This window comes from Oncorhynchus tshawytscha, linkage group LG05 (genome assembly GCF_018296145.1).
Source record: "Oncorhynchus tshawytscha isolate Ot180627B linkage group LG05, Otsh_v2.0, whole genome shotgun sequence".
Taxonomy (NCBI): Eukaryota; Metazoa; Chordata; class Actinopteri; order Salmoniformes; family Salmonidae; genus Oncorhynchus; species Oncorhynchus tshawytscha.
In genome coordinates, this window is record NC_056433.1 from 27,743,963 (window position 1) to 27,765,623 (window position 21,661).

Below are 21,661 nucleotides of genomic sequence, written 5' to 3' on the forward strand. Positions count from 1 at the left end.
ATTCAGAGCATGTGACTAATACAATTTTATTGGGATTTGAAATGGGCTATAATGGGACTTGCATCTTTCTAATCAGATCATATGGTTTGAAAAAAATCCTGGAAAAACTTCTGGCCCTAAACTGAAAAAATTAAGCTTCTTAAATGGTTCTTCCTCAGCTCTTAAAATCTGACTTCAGTCTCCTTCCACCTCATTTAACACCTGATTTACTTAACAAAAAAAGTCACATCTCAATAGGTGGTCCAGGTATCCTCATGACATGGCACAAGTGGGGTTGGGCTCTTTTGTTCTCTATTGTTCCTAAAGCAAGGGGGAAGCCGATGTCATCAAAGTCACCATCAGACCAACTCCTTGAATGCACTACTCCTTGAAGTTTGCAGTTGTGGGGGCCTTTCGTGTGTGTACTTGTATATTGCTTCTCAACAGGAAAAGTAAAAAATAAAATTAATTCCCTGGAGGACATCTTTAAGGTTCCTTGGAGAACTCTTGCCTGATAAAGAAACTGAGTTAAGTGGAGGGGTTCTTGACGTGGCATATGCAGTTCTTCAGAATTCTAAAAAGGTTCTTGAAATATATGGAAGCCTGTTTAATTGTCCCTTTTATATCACATAACAAATTGGCCAGTGGTAACTAGTGTTCATTTTTTTGTGTAACATTTCTATTGTTGATTCGGGAGTTAAATTAACACAAAAAAACTTGTGTTAATAACCAGAGTTTAACCAAAACCATATCCATCAGTCATATTTCCCAGCATACTCTTTTGCAGGATGATTTATAGAAAAAACAAATCGATATCTGTTTTTGCATGTACATTGATTGATTAATTAATTAAAGGTACACTACGGGATTTTGGCAATAAAGCCTCTTTATCTACTTCCTTAGAGTCAGATGAACTCATGGATAAAAATGTTATGTCTCTGCATACAGTATGAAGGAAGTTAGAGGAAGTTTTGCGAGCCAATGCTAACTAGCATTAGCGCAATGACTGGAAATCTATCTAGCACGTTAGCAGTTACCATAGACTTTCAGTCATTACGCTAATGTTAGTTAGTTACTAACTAGCGTTAGCGCAATTGCTTTCTTCATACTGCACACAGACACATAAAAATGGTATCCACAAGTTCATCAGAATTTGAGGAAGTAGATAACGGGCTTCATTGACAAAAATTCAAAATGTTGGATATCCCCACTCTGGCTGGATACTAATATTTATGTACACACCACTTAGCCAGCCAGCATAATGTGACTTTTAATGATACACATTCACTTAGGATCTTGCTAGGTGAAGTTCACAGAACTGAAAATTCATGAATGCAACAACCACGTCTTTCACTAGTAAACACAGTCATGGGTCGTACTGGTAGCTCTAAAATTCACTCGAAAGGCACTCTAGGAAATGTGCAAATAAGGTTCAACAGCACGTGTCAAACTCATTCCACCAAGGACAAGTGCCTGCTGGTTTTCGTATGGTTTTTGTATGGTTCCTCCCTTGTACTCAATTGATTAATTAAGGTCACTAATTAAAGAACTCCCCTCACCTCATTGTCTCGGTCTTAATTGAAAGGAAAAAAAACTGCAGACACTAGGCCCTCCATGGAATGAGTTTGACACCCCTGCCCTACAGTGTTAAAATAACACCCAGAAAACGAGACCTACCAAAATTTTAAGAACCATCTGAGTCCCGCAAATAACAATAAAAGGTTTTTCGTAGAATCTTTTATGGTGGTTAATTGAAACTCTTGATTTTTGTATGATTCGTCAAAGACCCATCCCATTTAAGGTTCCTCAGAAAACCTCATGGTTCACCTACAGTAGGGTTTCCCAACTGGCGGCCTGCGGTCCAAGTTTGGTCCGCAGGTGATTTTATTTGGCCCACCAAGCTTTATGAGCTCCTCACAAAAAAATAGATATACTGTATGTTTTTTTTAAAACTTGGTGGTCTGAAAAAACACCAGCAAATCAGCTAGAAGTGATTTTTATTTTGGAAATCTGTTCCAAAGTATCCCCACGCATAATAGAGAGATATACACTGAGTATACAAAACAATAAGAATACCTGCTCTTTCCATCACATAGACTGACCAGGTGAAAGATATGATTCCTTATTGATGTAACTTGTGAAATCCTCTTCAATCAGTGTAGATTAAGGGGAGGAGACAGGTTAAAGAGGGATTTTTAAGCTTTGAGACTATTGAGACATGGATTGTGTATGTGTGCCATTCAGAGGGTGATAGGGCAAGACAAAATATTTAAGTGCCTTTTGAACAGGGTATGGTAGTAGATGCTAGGCATACCGGTTTGTGTCAAGACCTGCAACACTGCTGGCTTTTTCACACATTGGAGTCAGTCAACATGGGCCAGCATCCCTGTGGAACGCTTTCAACACCTTGTAGAGTCCATGCCCCTACAAGCTGTTCTGAAGGGGTGGGGGTATACTCAGTGTATGTGAGCGTATACAAAATGTAAGCAAGGTTGGAAATTATGTTATAGTCAAATATTATCTATTTGGGTTTTCTTTTTGCAGTCAATTTGTAATCTACAAATAATGTTTTATTATGTTCCGGCCCTCTGACCATCCGCTCAAGAAAAAAAACGTATTTGTCCCGCGGCTGAAATTTGGTTGATGATCCTGTCCTATGGTATTGCTCTGAAGAACCTTATTTGGTTCCAACTGGAACATGTTTTTTTTAAAGAGTGGAATGATGAAAACCCTGTCAAACTGCAGTAACATTGTACTTGTTCATATTAATTCTAGTTTAAAACTAGACTAACAGACAGAGACAACAACTCCAATTGGACAATATAACTAACATGGCTGAGCTTGCTTTATTTAAGGTTGCATCTGTAGAAGATTAAACTCCTCTCCATGGTGAACGAAGTTTCTGATGAACTTCACCAATGCCGTGGATCCGAGACAAGGCTTTGTTGAATCTAGCTTTGACTACATTGATTCGGTCAATAGTTGAAATAATGGGTCAATACTTCAAAAAAATGTACATTTTGAAACACCCACCGTGTACCTATGTTTGTCCTCTGTAGTTGCGTGCCTTTTTTTGCTGAAATCCATACTTTTGAGTTGCCATTTTTGAGCAACAGCAATGAGAAAACAGTCAACAGTTGTCTTTTATTAACGTTTAATAGAAAAAGTAAGAATTTCAGCAAATAAAGAAAGGCACGCAAATACAAAGGACAAACATAGGTAAAAGATGGGCATTTCATAATACTTCAATATATATATATATCGACCTTGGGCAAATCAATGTAGTCAGAGCTAGATTCCACAAAACCTGGTCTCGACTCCAATGCTGTTGTTGAAGTTCATCATAAACTTCCTTCATCATGAAGTGGAATTTAGTCCGCAGATGCATCTGTAATTAAAAAGTTACTCACACAGTTTATCCATGTCATTACTATTATGTTGATTGATTTTCCAGTTAATAATTTTGGATTGAAAATGTCTAGGTGGCTTAAGCCAGCCGAAGTTCGAATATAAACCAAATTTGAGCACATTACATTTTCTCCAGACAAAAATAAATAGGCTATAAACGCATAATGTTACTGGTTCGTTTACCTTGGCAGAGTAGGCTCTATTCAGCTGCGATTGTTATCAGTAAACCAGTTGCTGAGACCTGACATGTTTCAGTTTTTTTTTTATGGCATACACCATGTCAGATTGGTAACGTTTTGATGTAGCTGCTGCAACATTTCTGTTAATTGTTTTTGCTTGTGTCTGTAGGAAGTGATGTGTTATCATGTTTGCTAAATAAATACTGTTGGAAAGTGAAGAGTGAGTTTTGCATTCTTTAGTGCGTAGTGCCTAGCCGCGCAACCTCTGATTTCCGCGAATCTGATTGCGCGACACGCACAGAACCTGCAACACTCCGATGTGAAGCATAGATTAATTGTGTACAAGGTGACAAATTGTGTAAATTATTGTAGAAAATATTACTTTGTAGCTCTTAACGCTTTTGCAACAATATTTTTTATTAAACCAAATCAAAAAGTGGTGGGGTGCTGCCCCACTTGAGTGAAAAGTGCTGTGGAAAATGCTAGTTAACCACACGTTTGCCGGTGGCTCTAAATTGACAAAATAGAATAACACATATGCACATACAATTTCAGAAGATGGACAGAAAAATGAATACCCATTGCATTAATAAATGAATTATGTACACAACAATAAGATAGCATTGTGGTATATTGAAATATAATAAATATGACCCTCAAAAGTAACAAGTCCATCTATAATTTGAACCCGTTATTAAGGATTCAGTAGATAATGTTAGACCTCAAATAGCAGTGTAGCATTTTACAAGTTAAACCAACCAAATTTTCGTGTTGTCACCTACCTCTCGTGCAGATTTTACCGCACAGACTGTCAGAAAAGTTCCAATGGTCAGTTAGAAAAACCAAATTCATCAGGAACATTGACATGCAGTTTCTGTCCTTCGTTCAGCAACCAACTGTGTCGACCTTTTCGTCAAGCGCGCACGACATGAAAGCAGAGGAGATTGAACAGTGTGTCCGAAAATACTCAGATATAACTGATATAGCTTGTACGGAATACATATTAGGAACTCCGTCATTCCTCCTCCTCAACGCGCACCCCACCCCTAGCCAAATATCAACCCTGCACTAGTCAAGTGTGATGTATTGTTGTCTCTATCTTCTTGCCATTTGTGCTGTTGGTTATGCCATGTTGTGTTGCTACCATGTTGTGTTACTACCATGCTGTGTTGTCATGTATTGCCGCCATTCTATGTTGTCTTACAGTAGGTCTCTCTTTATGTAGTGTTGTCTCACTTGTTGTGATGTGTTTTGTCCTAATTTTTATTTCATTTATTTTTTATCCCAGCCCCTGTCCCTGCAGGAGGCTTTTTGCCTTTTGGTAGGCTGTCATTGTAAATACAAATTTGTACTTAACTGTCTTGCCTAGTTAAATAAACATTAAATAAAATAAAACGTGTAACCCCTCCTTTTGTTCTTCTGCAGTAGGGTTTTATGGTGGACTACATCCCACTACTGGATTCAAAGTGAAAAGAAAACCATACTTGATTGGGATAACTAACTTACTCCTCACAACTAAAATAGTCAACAACAAAAAACACTAAACAAAGCAAAACATACTCCCACTTCTTCTGTCCTTCAAAGTTCCATATCTCCCCACTCAGGCTCTGGGGCCTGAGATGGTAGTGTGGCTCGTGACAGCCTTTCATGTAGCTCCGCCGCATCCACAACGATGTCCATCTTTCCAGACTTTTTCCACTTTGGTAGATCAACATAGCTAAAGAGTAAAAGTCCACCTTCTTAACCTGTAGAATATCTGGGTCCGTCTGAAGAGAGGCAACATGTGCCTCATGACGTGAATGCCTATTCTCCACCATAGGCTCTCAGGACCATTCGCTCCCTCAACCCTCTTGACAGCTGCTGCATATGAGAAGTTCTATTTGGTCCAGACTTTAGCAAACTCATTTTCCTTCACCACTCATAGGGCATATTAAAGATGAAGCAACATGGTTCCCACCACAATTGCAACATTTCACACAATCAAAATTCAAACCACAGTCAACGTAATCTTCTCCACAACTTTCACACCTTGGCTTCTTTCTTCTACAGACACTTTCCATGTGTCCAAAGGCACTTCAGCGATCACACTGCTACAATCTTGGGACAAATTGTCTTACACAGTAATTCATATACCCCAACTTCATCTGGGTAGAGATGGACTCAAAAAACAAAAGAACAGATACTCTTCACTTTCTCTTCAATAACTACACTATTCATTAGACGTGCATCATTCACTCCAGGGATATTTTTCATTTTCATCACATTGACTTCCCACAAAATGCCAGATATCACCCCATTGAGGGGTGCCCTGCTCCAGAGAGCCACGCACGACATGGCAACCTTCTCGAATCAGGTGCGAAGCAACACCCGCTCTTTCTGTTCCTCAGAAGTACACAAAATTGTAAAAAGTAAATTTCTCGTAATCCTCACTGCATTTACTTTACCCATCACTCTTTCCAACAGTCTGGATATTTCAAATGGATTCTTCAGATTTGGCAACTCAAACCACTCCTCCTCAAAAAACTGAACTCCTACAAGATAAGAGGGGACATTCACAGAACTAGGTGTTATGTTTCCCAATACTACTTTGCTCCATTTCTTTGGACCGTAGTCCAATCTTCCTCGCTTTCACCACCGTTATTTCTAAGATCCACGCCTGCTCCTGCTTCCTCCATCGTCCCTCAATCGTCACCCCTCCTCCTCAACCACCACCCCTCCCCAAGACATGTATTAGCACTAGTCAAGCGTCATCCCTACTCCTCATCCCTCACCGCTGCATTGGTCAGTTATCACCCCTGCTCTAGCCAAGAGTTCTTCATTTTATCCCTTACCCGTGGACTATTTTATTCACAATTGGGCAAAATACATTCTTAGAGTAGATTATTTCATTTCTCTGTGGATCCCAAAAAACAGTGGGAAAGGCATTGGGAAAACCTATTCATCCATCTAAGAACATAAGTAAAAAAACAAACACACAAAAACATTGTATAGCCTCCCGAGTGGTCGCTACGGTCTAAGACACTGCATTGCAGTGCTGGAGGCATCACTACAGATCCAGATTCGATCCTGGTTTGTGTCGCAGCCAGCCGTGACCGGGAGAGAAATAAATAAAAACATTGTATTATCTAGCTAGCTATCTACCTACAGTAGACCACTGTGTATAAGCTGCTAGCTAGCTAGATAACTTTACTCTACAGATAAGTGAATTAAATATAATCAGCTAGCTAACTTCCTGTTAGCTAGCTATCTTGACGTATTTATTAAAACAAGCTCCAAATTCAATGTTTCAGCAAATCATTTGTTTATTTTTTTTTATACCTACAGGGGTCCTAAAAATTTTAATCAAATGGCTAAATTACACGTTTTATGATCATCTTAAAATAATTCCATATGTTAGTTTAGTAGATATAGCTATTTAAGGACTTATACCAACAGGGGTCAAGGTCTTAATGTCCCCTAGAACAGTGGTTCCCAACCAGGGGGTACTTTAGAAGACTCATGAGATCATAGGCTTACTGGTAAAATGCACATGAGGCGGTACTCCAGGCAGAGCAAAATTCAGTTGCTGGTACATACTGTATGAATGGTTAAACAATAAGCACACAATACAGAAGATGTTTAAGAAAATATATTGACAATTTTATTACAAAAGTGCCAGACTGTTGTAAAAGTGTTACACAACTTTAGACATACTATGCTGAGTTAAGTAATGTATTTCTACCAAAAATGCTAACATTAGCGTTTATTGGCAGTGACTTACCTACCGAAACCAAACTATTTAACAACACAGGGTGAGACCCAGATGCAGACACAGGAGGCAGATAGTTAGAGTCTCTGATATTTATTAGAATACAAGGGGCAGGCAATAGGCAGGTCGAGAACAGGCAGAAGTTCATTAACCAGGTCAGAGTCCAAGAGGTACAGGGGGCAGGCAGGCTAGAGGTCAGGGCAGGCTGAATGGTCAGGAAGGCGTGCTCAGTGTCAGGGCAGGCAGAACAGGTCAGAACCGGGAGGGCTAGAAAACAGAGACTAGGAAAAACAGGAGCACGGAAAAACACGTTGACAAGACATGACGAATTGGCAACAGACAAACAGAGAGGACAGTTTTAAATACACTGGGGATAATGGGGAAGATGGGCGACACCTGGAGCTGGGTGGAGACAAGCACAAAGAGAGGTGAAACAGATCATGGTGTGACAACTGTGGATTGCAGTCACTCCTTAGAGCAGTCCATAGACTGCTTAAGACGTAAGGAAACAAATTAATAATTTATTTCCAAAATATCCCACCATTTTCCACATATGTTTTTTCATAAAATATTATTGCTTATGGGTACCTGTATATGTGTGTCAAATATTACTGTTCTCAGATGTATTAATAGATTTTAGATGTGTATGAACATTTGTTTTTTTGCCAAACACTATATATCCATTGTTTAGCTGGAATAGAATGTTTGTGTTTGTATCCTGTATATTTGACTGTGTGCAGTGTTTGATATTATTGCTTTAAACATCCTCTGTTTTGTTCTCATTCATTTACCATTTTGAGACCTTAAAAAGCATCACGTACTGCTGAAATGTCAACGAATGGTATGTCCATCTTTCTGTGAGAAATTACACTGGTCACTCAAAACATTTACTGTATAAAGTATTTACAAAGTATAAATAGCCTTCACTTTAGATGAGGCCATTCAAAAAATACTTTACTAATGATTAGTAAATGGTTTATAAGGACCTATATTAAACATCTTCATTATTACATACTTTAAAAGTTGTTTATAAATGTGTGAACTAGCTTACATTAATAAATGTGGAAGTACTGATTAAAAAAATTATAAATGAACGATTTATTTATTCCTTATAAATTCTTTATTTTACCTTTATTTTACTAGGCAAGTCAGTTAAGAACAAATTCTTATTTTCAATGACGGCCTAGGAACAGTGGGTTAACTGCCTGTTCAGGGGCAGAACGACAGATTTGTACCTTGTCAGCTCGGGGGTTTGAACTTGCAACCTTCCGGTTACTAGTCCAACGCTCTAACCACTAGGCTACCCTGCCGCCCCAGTTATTATTAATGCTACCTTATTTTTCGATAACACTTTATTTGAATAGTCCATTTGTAGATGTTCTAGTACAGACTATCTACTAACCATAACTCTAACCGTAGCAAGCAGTTTCACCCTCCTGATCACCACTTTCAGAACCACTGGGACTCATTGCAGGACATCATTAGCAGGACGTCATTGAGGACCATGTAAGGACATTTTTAAGATGTTCTGAAGACTTGATTTACCAGTCGTCAGGATGTCAAGTGATGGTCCCAGTTGTCCCAAACCATTATAAGTAAAGTAATGACATGGTATGGGATTTTTTTGAGGTAAGTGGTAGGCTGTTCAGTTAAAATAGTGTCAAAATCTTTTTTTATGTACTTTTGCACTTTTCAATATGACCCCACCTTGTATTTGAACTTACAACTTCTGAATTTTGAGTACACTGATCTTTCCGCAACATCAAAGTCTTGAGGCATTATCAGAAGTCCCCTACACATTCAATACCTATAATACATCTCTGCACGTAGCAAAAGAGGGCCATCTGCATTGCTATTTTAATTATCAGTTAATTGGACTGTTCTCTCATTATTGATTTCATTAACTTTTTTCTGTATAGTTGTCTAATGTTGGTGGGGCTAGACTGTAAACTCTCCTTCATATTAAGCATCTCCAATGCAAAATTAAATCTAGAATCGGCTTCCTACTTCGCAACAAAGCCTCCTTCACTCACGCTGCCAAACATAACCTCGTAAAACTGACTATCCTGCCGATCCTCGACTTCGGTGATGTCATTTACAAAATAGCCTCCAACACTCTACTCAGCAAATTGGAATCAGCCTATCACCGTGCCATCCGTTTTGTCACCAAAGCCCCATATACTACCCACCATTGCGACCTGTATGCTCTCGTTGGCTGGTCCTTGCTACATATTCGTCGCCAAACCCACTGGCCCAAAGTCTTTGCCCCGTAGCACGCGCTCCAGGAGGTATATTTCACTGGTCATCCCCAAAGCCAACACCTCCTTTGGCTGCCTTTCCTTTCAGTTCTCTGCTGCAAATGACTGGAATGAATTGCAAAAATCACTGAAGTTGGAGACTTATATCTCCCTAACTTCAAGCATCAGCTGTCAGAGCAGCTTACCGATCGCTGCATCTGTACACAGTCCATCTGTAAATAGCCCATCCAACCAACTACCTACCTCATCCCCAAATTTGTTTTTTCTGCTTTTTTGCACACCAGTATTTCAACTTGCACATCCTCATCTGCACATCTATCACTCCAGTGTTAATTGCTAAAATGTAATTACTTTGCCACTATGGACAATTTATTGCCTTTCTTCAATTGCACACACTTTAATAAAGATTTTATATTGTGTTATTGACTGTACGTTTGTTTATCCCATGTGTAACTCTGTGTTGTTGTTTTTGTCACACTGCTTTGCTTTATCCTGGCCAGGTTGCAGTTGTAAATGAGAAGTTATTCTCAACTGGCCTACCTGGTTAAATAAAGGTGTAAAAAATATATATATTTATATATATATTATTCTGTTTAAATGTTACTCCTGAATAACTACAACAAATATATTTTAAACTATAAAAATAAATAGAGTCGCATACTCCATATATAAACTCCCAGTAATTTATTGGGTAAATCACCAACGTTTCGGCAATGTCATGAATACGTGAACCAGGTTATGTTGACAAACAGTGCAATTAGTGCAACCAATGACAATACTGAGGGGTGTGTCATAATGATTAAGTTAATTAAAATGACTTTTGTGAAACTGTTAAAAAACAATAGTTTATGGAATATTAAATATTAGGCTATTGTTATCATATGCAAACATAATTGAATATTGTACATACTATTAGCATCAACATACATTATTGTTTAATTCAATTTCACATATTTAATTGTTTCCTATTTCATTTATATTTGTTACATGTAATATTTTGGTTAAACTTTAATGCAAAATAAGCATCATCAACAGGGGGAATATATTAGGTGTACGCTATGTAGAAAGAATATATCAATTTATAAGACTTGTTCATAAAAGAGAGAATTGTTCATAAGGGCCTGAGATCAAAGTCAATATTCAGACCCCTAGGGGTCAATGTTTTCCAATAGGATATCCAGTAAGCCTCACTTTGTAGTAGTTGGATCTCAATGTTACCTCCTCTCCTTAGTAGAGTAACATGCTCAATGCCTGTGTATTTGAGGGAGGACATTGGATGGTCAGCTTCAACAAAGTGAGCTGCTACTGGATAGTCAATGTTCTTACACCTGATTTAGTTGCAGTGTTCAGCTAAGTGTTGTTTTAGTTGTCTTTTAATTTGTCCTACGTAGGCTTTTCCACATGAACAGGTGATGAGATAGATTACTTCCTTGGTCTTGCATGACATGATACCCCTAACAGGGATTTTTCGACCTGTATGTTGGTGTCTGAAAAAGGATGTTTTTAAAGTGCTATTGCACTGTGCGCTTGATCCACATTTGTAGTTCCCATTTGGAATGGGTGTCAAGAGTGTCTGAGAGACCCAGGGGGCATGTCAGATCTCACCAAGCTATCCTCCAATGTTGCAACCACGCTTATAGACTACCAATGGGGGTTCCTTGAAGAGGTGTGTGATTTTTTTGTCTGATTGCAGAATATGCCAGTTCTTTTTCAGGATTGCTTTCATTTTCTCCAAACACTTGGTGGACTTAGTGCAAAAGACAGTTGCGTTGTTTTTCTTCTTTGGTTGAGTTTTTAGTCATTCCTCTCTTGGTTTTTGAGATATTTTCATAATTGCAGCATCAAGAGTTGTCCTTGTAGCCTCTCATTTTTAATTTATCTGTCATTTTTTTAGCATTGCTGTCAAAATCTTTGTTTTGTTTAACCCTGCATACCTGGCTATATGTTAGACCATTCATGAGTGGAAGGGGATGCATACTATCCACACATAGCAAGGTATTGTGGTCTGTTGGCTTTGTGCATAAGTCTCTGTGTAATGCATCATTTTCTTTTGATGTCCCGTAAGTCCAGGTAGTTATTTTTCTCTCATCAGTCTGCATGGTGAATTTGAGGTATTCCAAGCTCTCATTTAGTAGAGTTTGGAATTCAATTAGTTCATGCTGACTTCCTTCCCAGAGCACAAAGACATCATCTAAACTCAGTAAAAAAAAGAAACGTCCCTTTTTCAGGACCCTGTCTTTCAAAGATAATTCGTAAAAATACAAATAACTTCATAGATCTTCAATGTAAAGGGTTTAAACACTGTTTCCCATGCTTGTTCAATTAACCATAAACAATTAATGAACATGCACCTGTGGAACGGTCGTTAAGACACGAACAGCTTACAGATGGTAGGCAATTATGTGTTTCAGACATAAGGAAGTGGATGGCTGCAAACTTTCTACTTTTAAACTCGGACAAAACAGAGATGCTTGTTCTAGGTCCCAAGAAACAAAAATATCTTCTGTTGAATCTGACAATTAATCTTGATGGTTGTACAGTCGTCTCAAATAAAACTGTGAAGGACCTTTGCGTTATTCTGCACCCTGATCTCTCTTTTGACGAACATATCCAGACTGTTTCAAGGACAGCTTTTTTCCATCTACGTAACATTGCAAAAATCAGAAGCTTTCTGTCCAAAAATGATGCAGAAAAAGTCATCCATGCTTTTGTTACTTCTAGGTTAGACTACTGCAATGCTCTACTTTCCGGCTACCCGGGTAAAGCACTAAATAAACTTCAGTTGGTGCTAAATACGGCTGCTAGAATCCTGACTTGATCATATTGCTCCAGTGCTAGCCTCCCTACACAGGCTTCCTGTTAAGGCGAGGGCTGATTTCAAGGTTTTACTGCTAACCTACAAAGCATTACATGGGCTTGCTCCTACCTATCTTTCTGATTTGGTCCTGCCGTACATACCTACACGTACGCTATGGTCACAAGACGCAGGCCTCCTAATTGTCCCTAGAATTTCTAAGCAAACAGCTGGAGGCAGGGCTTTCTCCTATAGAGCTCCATTTTTATTGAATGGTCTGCCTACCCATGTGAGAGACGCAGTCTCGGTCTCAACCTTTAAGTCTTTACTGAAGACTCATCTCTTCAGTGGGTCATATGATTGAGTGTAGTCTGGCCCAGGAGTGTGAAGGTGAACGGAAAGGCTCTGGAGCAACAAACCGCCCTTGCTGTCTCTGCCTGGCCGGTTTCCCTCTCTCCACTGGGATTCTCTGCCTCTAACCCTATTACAGGGGCTGAGTCACTGGCTTACTGGTGCTCTTTCATGCCGTCCCTAGGAGGGGTGTGTCACTTGAGTGGGTTGAGTCACTGACGTGATCTTCCTGTCTGGGTTGGCGCCCCCCTTGGGTTGTGCCGTGGCGGAGATCTTTGTGGGCTATACTCGGCCTTGTCTTAGGATGGTAAGTTGGTGGTTGAAGATATCCCTCTAGTGGTGTGGGGGCTGTGCTTTGGCAAAGTGGGTGGGGTTATATCCTTCCTGTTTATCCTTCCTGTTTGGCCCTGTCTGGGGGTGTCCTCGGATGGGGCCACAGTGTCTCCTGACCCCTCCTGTCTCAGCCTCCAGTATTTATGCTGCAGTAGTTAATGTGTCGGGGGGCTACAGCCAGAAGAGGACAGGCCACCCCTCATAGCCTGGTTCCTCTCTAGGTTTCTTCCTAGGTTTTGGCCTTTCTAGGGAGTTTTTCCTAGCCACCGTGCTTCTACACCTGCATTGCTTGCTGTTTGGGGTTTTAGGCTGGGTTTCTGTACAGCACTTTGAGATATCAGCTGATGTATGAAGAGCTATATAAATTAACTTGATTTGATTTGATTTGTGAGGGCTAGGGCCATTTCCCCCAGAAATGTCCGGGAACTTGCAGGTGCCTTGGTGGAAGAGTGGCGTAACATCTCACAGCAAGAACTGACAAATCTGGTGCAGTCCATGAGGAGGAGATGCACTGCAGTACTTAATGCAGCTGGTGGCCACACCAGATACTGACTGTTACTTTTGATTTTGACCCCCCCCCTTGTTCATGGACACATTCCATTTCTGTTAGTCACATGTCTGTGGAACTTGTTCAGTTTATGTCTCAGTTGTTGAATCTTATGTTCTTACAAATATTTACACATGTTAAGTTTGCTGAAAATACACGCTATTGAGAGTGAGAGGACGTTTATTTTTTTGCTGAGTTTATGCATCTCTTCCATAGGAGGATTTTAGAAAGTAGGAGTTGTGTCTCTGTTTTGTAAAGGAGTGCTTCCTCAAATTGTCCCACATACAGGTTTGCATCGTTGGGGGAAAAGCCCATGGCTACACCCCGAATTGGAAGGAAAAAGTCTGACTCAAAGATTAAGTAGTTATTGGATATTACCAGTTCAGTAAGTTGTAAGATGCAATCATTGGATGGAGCAAGGGTAGAGTCTCTCCGCTGAAGGAAGTGTTGCAGCGCCTGCAAGCCTCCAGTATGTGGGATGTTAGTGAACAAGCTTTCCACATTAAGTGGCCAGCATGGTGCCCTCTGGTATCTTTCCTAAGCCCTTTATCAATGTGACTGGTGTCTTTGACACAAGATGGGAGATTCTCAACCATCGGTTTAATGTGGTAATCCACAAACTTAAAAATGTTGGATATCAGAGTCGATTGCTGCTACAATGGGTCTACCTAGAGGAGGAGATACTTGTTTGAGTTACAGTTCAACTAAGGAAATGAGTACATTGAAAATAATTAATCAGGCCCTAATCTATGCATTTCACATGACTGTTGGTCACAGATACCTTAAAAAAAGGTAGGGTCGAGGATCAGAAAACCAGTCAGTATCTGTTGTGACCATCATTTGCCTCGTGCAGTGTGAAGTTCTCCTTCGCATACTGTAGAGTTGATCAGGCTGTTGATTGTGGCCTGTGAAATGTTGTCCCACTCCTCTTCATTGGCTGTGCAAAAGTGCTTGATATTGGGAATGTCAATCTCGAGCATCCCAAACATGCTCAATGGGTGACATGTCTGGTGAGTATGCAGGCAATGGAAGAACTGGGACATTTTCAGGTTCTAGGAATTGTGTATAGATCCTTGGGACATGAATTATCATGCTGAAACATGAGGTGATGGCGGCGGATGAATGGCACGATAATGGGCCTCAGGAGCTTGTCACGGTATCTCTTTGCATTCAAATTGCCATCGATAAAATGCAATTGTGTTCATTGCCCAGTAGCTTATGCCTGTCCATACTAAAACCCCACCGCCACCATGGGCACTCTGTTCACAATGTTTACATCAGCAAACAGCTCGCCAACACGACACCATACACGCTGTCTGCCATCTGCCCGGTACAGTTGAAACCGGGATTCATCCATGAAGAGCACACTTCTCCAGTGTGCCAGTGGCCATCAAAGGTGAGCATTTGCCCACTGAGGTCGGTTACGACGTCGAACTGCAATCAGGTCAAGACCCTGGTGAGGACAACGATCACGCAGATGAGCTTCCCTTTAATCAGCTGTCCATGTGGCTCTTTTCAGACCATCCCATAGGTGAAGAAGCTGGATGTGGAGGTCCTGGGCTGGCATGGTTACACGTGGTCTGCAGTTGTGAGGCCAGTTGGACATACTGCCAAATTCTCTCAAACAACAGCTTATGGTAGAGATATTAACATCAAATTATCTGGAAACAGCTCTGGTGGGCATTCCTGCAGTTCGTGCAATTGGCATGCTCCCTCTATGACATCTGTGGCATTGTGTTGTGTGACAAAACTGCGCATTTAGGGTGTCTTTTTATTGTCCCCAGCACAAGATGCACCTGTGTAATGATCACACTGTTTATTCAGCTTCTTGATATGCCACACCTGTCAGGTGGATGGATTATCTTGGCAAAGGAGAAATGCTAACTAACATGGATGTAAACATGGACAATTTCTGGGATCTTTTTTTTTCAGGTCATGAAACATGGGACCAACACATTACATGTTGCGTTTATATTTTTGTTCAGTTTAACTCTGTTAAAATCACTGTCTGTGTGTTGGTGTCGCTAACATTGCCAACAGACAAAGAGCTGTGAGAGGTTCACCATTCAGGGTCTTGATGGGATTGGCAACAATAACATAGGATGATGTGTAAAGAAACTAGGATAGTTTCTTTGCAACATTTTATTTTTATTTTTTACCTTTATTTAACTAGGCAATTCAGTTAAGAACAAATTCTTATTTACAATGCCGGCCTACCGGAACAGTGGGTTTAAGGGGCAGAACGACAGGTTTTTCGGTTACTGGCCCAACGCTCTAACCACTAGGCTACCCCCCCTCGTCCGGCCGGCCGGCCATCACTCATTTATATATACAGTGGGGCAAAAAAGTATTTAGTCAGCCACCAATTGTGCAAGTTCTCCCACTTAAAAAGATGAGAGGCCTGTAATTTTCATCATAGGTACACTTCAACTATGACAGACAAAATGAGAAAAAAAATCCAGAAAATCACATTGAAGGATTTTTAATGAATTTATTTGCAATTTATGGTGGAAAATAAGTATTTGGTCACCTACAAACAAGCAAGATTTCTGACTCTCACAGACCTGGAACTTCTTCTTTAAGAGGCTCCTCTGTCCTCCACTCGTTACCTGTATTAATGGCACCTGTTTGAAGTTATCAGTATAAAAGACACCTGTCCACAACCTGTGGGACTTCTTCTTTAAGAGGCTCCTCTGTCCTCCACTCGTTACCTGTATTAATGGCACCTGTTTGAAGTTGTTATCAGTATAAAAGACACCTGTCCACAACCTCAAACAGTCACACTCCAAAACTCCACTATGGCCACGACCAAAGAGCTGTCAAAGGACACCAGAAACAAAATTGTGGACCTGCACCAGGCTGGGAAGACTGAATCTGCAATAGGCAAGCCGCTTGGTTTGAAGAAATCAACTGTGGGAGCAATTATTAGGAAATGGAAGACATACAAGACCACTGATAATCTCCCTCGATCTGGGGCTCCACGCTAGATCTCACCCCGTGGGGTTAAAAGGATCACAAGAACGGTGAGCAAAAATCCCAGAACCACACGTGGGGACCTAGTGAATGACCTGCAGAGAGCTGGGACCAAAGTAACAAAGCCTACCATCAGTAACACACACACAGGGACTCAAATCCTGCAGTGCCAGACGTGTCCCCCTGCTTAAGCCAGTACATGTCCAGGCCCGTCTGAAGTTAGACAGTCAGCAAAGTCACCAACCACACCCGCTGGCGTTCTTGCTCTGTCTATCCATGATTGAGTTGGACTTAGCGACCGCTCTAGTGAGAGCTATTTCGTAATACAGTCGCCCTGTCTTTATTTATTATGTAGACTAAGAATTGTGACTGTGACATTGTTTATTTTCATTGAGATAGAAAATATTTGGCATTTGCAATCACATTAATTATATTGAATTCATGGTATTGTATACTGTAGGTGTAGAGAGGGCTTAATGTTTTTGCTTCTGTGCTCAGTTGGTAGGAGCATAGGTGCTTGCAACACAATTTCCCGCAAGGGTCAGAGGTCTGGTCTACTGAATAGCCTATACATAAACTAAAAGTCACTTTGGATAAAAGTATCTGATAAATGATCATTATTAAATTAACCAAAGCCTACTTGTGCAATTATCAAAATTGTAATATGCACAGCACTCTGAATATGTGTGTCCTCGAGGATATCAAAAGGAAAATATTAAACTCTCAGAGGTATTTAATTCTGAAAGTCTTTTTAATCAAAGTTTAGAGATGCAGTAGGGCAATATGCTTTCTGTGACCCTATAACTATCCATTTACATGGCAGTTACATATGGACATCTCTTGGCCTAGCTCGTTGAATAGTAGGCTAAGGTATGTAGCTGAACTGTGATAGCTGTTAATGGTTTGTTTAATGCACTTAAAAACACATCTTCAGTTCAACTTACAAAAAATAAGTGCTGGCTCTTTTTTATGTAGGGGCTTCTTTTGTGTGGGGGGTCTACACTGAATAGAGGATGTTTGACACTTGCAGTATGTTCTTTGCAGGGAGTCCAGACTGGAAATTGCTTATGATCCTGTAGCCAAGAACACAGCTCTACAGCGGATTGCAGGGTGAAAATAAACAACGCAAGGTGCACAGTTGAGCTGGACAATACAGTAATTAGTGTCTGATTGTCTCATGTTAACTTAAAGAGCTTTAAAGCAGGAATCTGCAGAACGTGGGCGATCCTATGCCGCCCCACTTCTTGTGTAGTGTTTTCACTTTGAACGAAAACAAGGGGGTTGAGTCTTGGGCTGGCCTTCTGGGCAAGGTGTGTCTTTTGCGTTAAATCCCGCCTACTCTAATTACCCTGCTGCCATGGCCCTGGAGCTGGAGAGGAAGTGAAAGTCACTTGCAAGCTAACATTACAACCGCCAGAAACAAACACAAAAACAAACACTTAATTCAACAAGCTAGCTAACTAGCTGCTAAACTGTCCTTGTAGCAGAGAAAACAGAAACAAGCATCATTCTCGGTTCTTGGTTCTCAAGCAACTCAACCCCAAAGAGAAAAATAAGGAAGAAAAAGACTGCTCATGACAAATCCAGAAACCAGTTAAACATAGGAATACAATTTGAAAAGTGGCAAAGTGATGCTAAAATTGCCACCATTGTCATGGACTGGTAGGTAATTGTTGGTTTGCATTTTTAGCCTGCTAGCTATGTTAGCTTCTAACCTTAGTGTGTTCAGTGTTCAAGCTAAAAACTCGGCTACTTAGCTAGCTAGCTAACGATAACACCACAAGATGCCTGATGCCTTTATTTCAACTAGCTAGCTAAAGCTAGATATGCAAATTGTTGACATGACAGTGTGTTTGATTCATCCCAGGACCACCCCAAAAAATGCATCTAGCTCCCAGGAAAAAAGCTTACATGGTGCCGCAACGGATCACGAAAGGAGGCCAGTACTCGCCACACACAGCAACTTGGAATGATGACCCTGATGCCAGGTCCCACACTTCCAGGCGACAAACTGTTATGTGATGCTCCTGGTTCCTACCTTTGACTCCTTACTAGAAGATCATCATAGCCAGTATGACCGCAATGCATCCTTACGGCCCTGCTAGAGAGGTTAAATTCTCAATGGCTGATGCGCGCATTCATTCCATCTTGTGAATTGAAATAATGCGAAATTAAGTTGATTTGGTTGGTTTCTGTTGTAGCAGGTAGAATGTCACATTGATACAATGCTGATAGAACACATGTAGTGTAGATGATTAGGATGGGTTAGGGTGCTTTTCATCTACGGCTGACTTTGTTTCCTCCATCCAACAGGTCAAAGCTATCCTTGGCATTAGTTTGACTGACACACTGTTACTTCACTCACGCCGCCAAACTTACCCTAGTAAAACTGACTATCCTACCGATCCTCGACTTCGGCGATGTCATCTACAAAATTGCTTCCAACATTCTACTCAGCAAACTGGATGCAGTTTATCACAGTGCCATCCGTTTTGTCACTAAAGCACCTTATACCACCCACCACTGCGACTCGTATGCTCTAGTCGGCTGGCCCTCGCTACATATTCGTCGCCAGACCCACTGGCTCCAGGTCATCTACAAGTCCATGCTAGGTAAAGCTCCGCCTTATCTCAGTTCACTGGTCACGATGGCAACACCCATCCGTAGCACGCGCTCCAGCAGGTGTATCTCACTGATCATCCCTAAAGCCAACACCTCATTTGGCCGCCTTTCGTTCCAGTTCTCTGCTGCCTGTGACTGGAACGAATTGCAAAAATCGCTGAAGTTGGAGACTTTTATCACCCTCACCAACTTCAAACATCTGCTATCTGAGCAGCTAACCGATCGCTGCAGCTGTACATAGTCTATCGGTAAATAGCCCACCCATTTTTACCTACCTCATCCCCATACTGTTTTTATTTATTTACTTTTCTGCTCTTTTGCACACCAATATCTCTACCTGTACATGACCATCTGATCATTTATCACTCCAGTGTTAATCTGCAAAATTGTAATCATTCGCCTATCTCCTCATGCCTTTTGCACACAATGTATATAGACTCTCTTTTTTTTTCTTTCTACTGTGTTATTGACTTGTTAATTGTTTACTCCATGTGTAACTCTGTGTTGTCTGTTCACACTGCTATGCTTTATCTTGGCCAGGTCGCAGTTGCAAATGAGAACTTGTTCTCAACTAGCCTACCTGGTTAAATAAAGGTGAAATAAAAAATTTAAAAATAAAAATACTTCAATAGCCTACAGTACAATGCAATGTCATATTCCCATATACACCTCACTGTATCCTGTGCATATGCCAAATAAATGTGGATTTTGACTTGATAACATAATTTTGATGGAATATGAGTAGATTATCGTGAGACCGTATGCAACGTTTATGAATTCAACCATATATTTTTCAATGCTATGCAGGATTGTGAATCACCATAAATGCTCTGTTGACTACAGTTAAATGGGGGGTAGAAAGACATTACTACCAAATAAGTCAGTGTCACAGCAAGTGTCCTTTACATACATATGATGTGGTGTTGTGCTGTAACTAGTTCAGCATGTGTCCTGCTAATGTACCATCCTATTACTTAGTCTACCAATGTCATGCAGATGAGCCATTGTTTATTTGACTGACCACATTGGATATTCATTCAGTCAATCAAGTTGGGCAGTTCACAGTAGGAATCAATGCTATATAGTCAATGTGCTGAACAGGCAAACAGCTTTCTGTAAATAGTTATTGAATCACAAAGCATAACAAAAAAATCCATAGCATTTCTTACCTCTCTTTTGGTGTTGATTTTCTACAACCTCAGGTTCCCTCGAAATCAGACTGTCTCCACCAGTATCTCCCTGAGAAATAAATGTTTGTGTGATGTTACTGTATCAAATTGTATAGCTAGATGCATTTTTTGGGGTGGTCCTGGCCCGAAAATGCTGTCGACCACCTAGCTAGCTAGCATTATCATCTACAAACCAAACATACTATCATGTCAACAATCTGCATATCTAGCTTTACCTAGCTAACATTAGCTAGTTGAAATAAATGCATTGGGCATGTTGTAGGGTTTATGCAGTGTAGCTAAATGATGCTATACTTAGATTAATTTGAGTACAAAACAGTCTGAATACAGATGATGTTCGCTAGCTAGCAAAGTAGCCGTGTTAGCTTGCTTGAACTCTCAAACTCTGTTCCGGGAGAGCTATTGTCCTGTAGGTTTTTGTTCCAACCCCTAATCTAGGGAACCTGATTCAAATAATTAGCTGGTTGATAAACTGAATCAGTTAGTTACAAGTGGGGTTGGATTGAAAACCTACAGGAGGGTAGCTCTCCAGAAACAGGATAGGCGCTAACGTAACTAGCAGGCTAAAAACGCAACCCAATACCTACCTACAAGTCCATGAGAACGATGACCATTTTGGATTCACTCTTCCACCTTTCAAAATTAATTCCAATGTTTATCCGGTTTATGGATTGGTCATGAGCAGTCTTTTGGGGTTGAGTTGATTCAGATCCAAGAATCAAGAATGATTATTGCTTCTGTTTTCCCTGCTACAAGGACAGTTTATTGGTAAATAAGTTAGCTAGCTTGTTGGCTTCATCTGCTCTGTGTTTGTTTCTGGCAGCTGTAACATTAGCTTGCAAGTTACTTTCACTTCCTCCCCAGCTCCGGGGCCATGGCAGCAGGGTAATTCGAGTAGGCAGGATTTAACGCAAAAGACACACCTTTCCCAGAAGGCCAGCCCAAGGTGGCTCAGGATTTAATCCCCTTGTTTTTGTTCGAAGTGAAAACATTACACAAGACGTGGGGCGGCATAGGGTCGCCCACGATCTGTCGATTCCTGCTTTAAGCTTGAGGGCAGTGTGGGTGTGTGAGTTTGCCAGTACTCCTACATTAGTTGTGCACAACTACTTGTGTGTGTGTGTGTGCGCGCACGCGTGTGTGTTTTTGCTCCGCAATGGCTCTGTAAATATAGCGCGGCAGGTTATGCACTCTGGGGGCCAACAGCATTAGTATACGAAATGACACACACTGTCTCACTGGAGGAGATGACACACACTACACTCTCCCCTCTTCTTTG

The 21,661-nt window shown here is 40.7% G+C and overlaps 1 protein-coding gene across 3 annotated transcripts in view; it reads right to left on the reverse strand.

Annotated features, from left to right (window-relative positions):
* The window catches only part of esr2a (estrogen receptor 2a), a 56,981-nt gene extending 35,546 nt beyond the window's left edge, over positions 1-21,435 (reverse strand). The window contains exons 1-2 of one of the 3 annotated variants that reach the window (XM_024420557.2): positions 20,970-21,435; positions 20,362-20,431 (exon numbers count right to left, since the gene is read on the reverse strand). The gene's annotated coding sequence lies outside the window, so the exon portion shown is untranslated. Of the gene's footprint in view, positions 1-4,348; positions 4,842-5,126; positions 6,163-20,361; positions 20,432-20,969 lie in introns of those variants that run through there. The other 2 variants (XM_042321769.1, XM_024420556.2) reach the window with 2 other exon arrangements.
* Between the last annotated feature and the right edge of the window lie 226 nt (positions 21,436-21,661).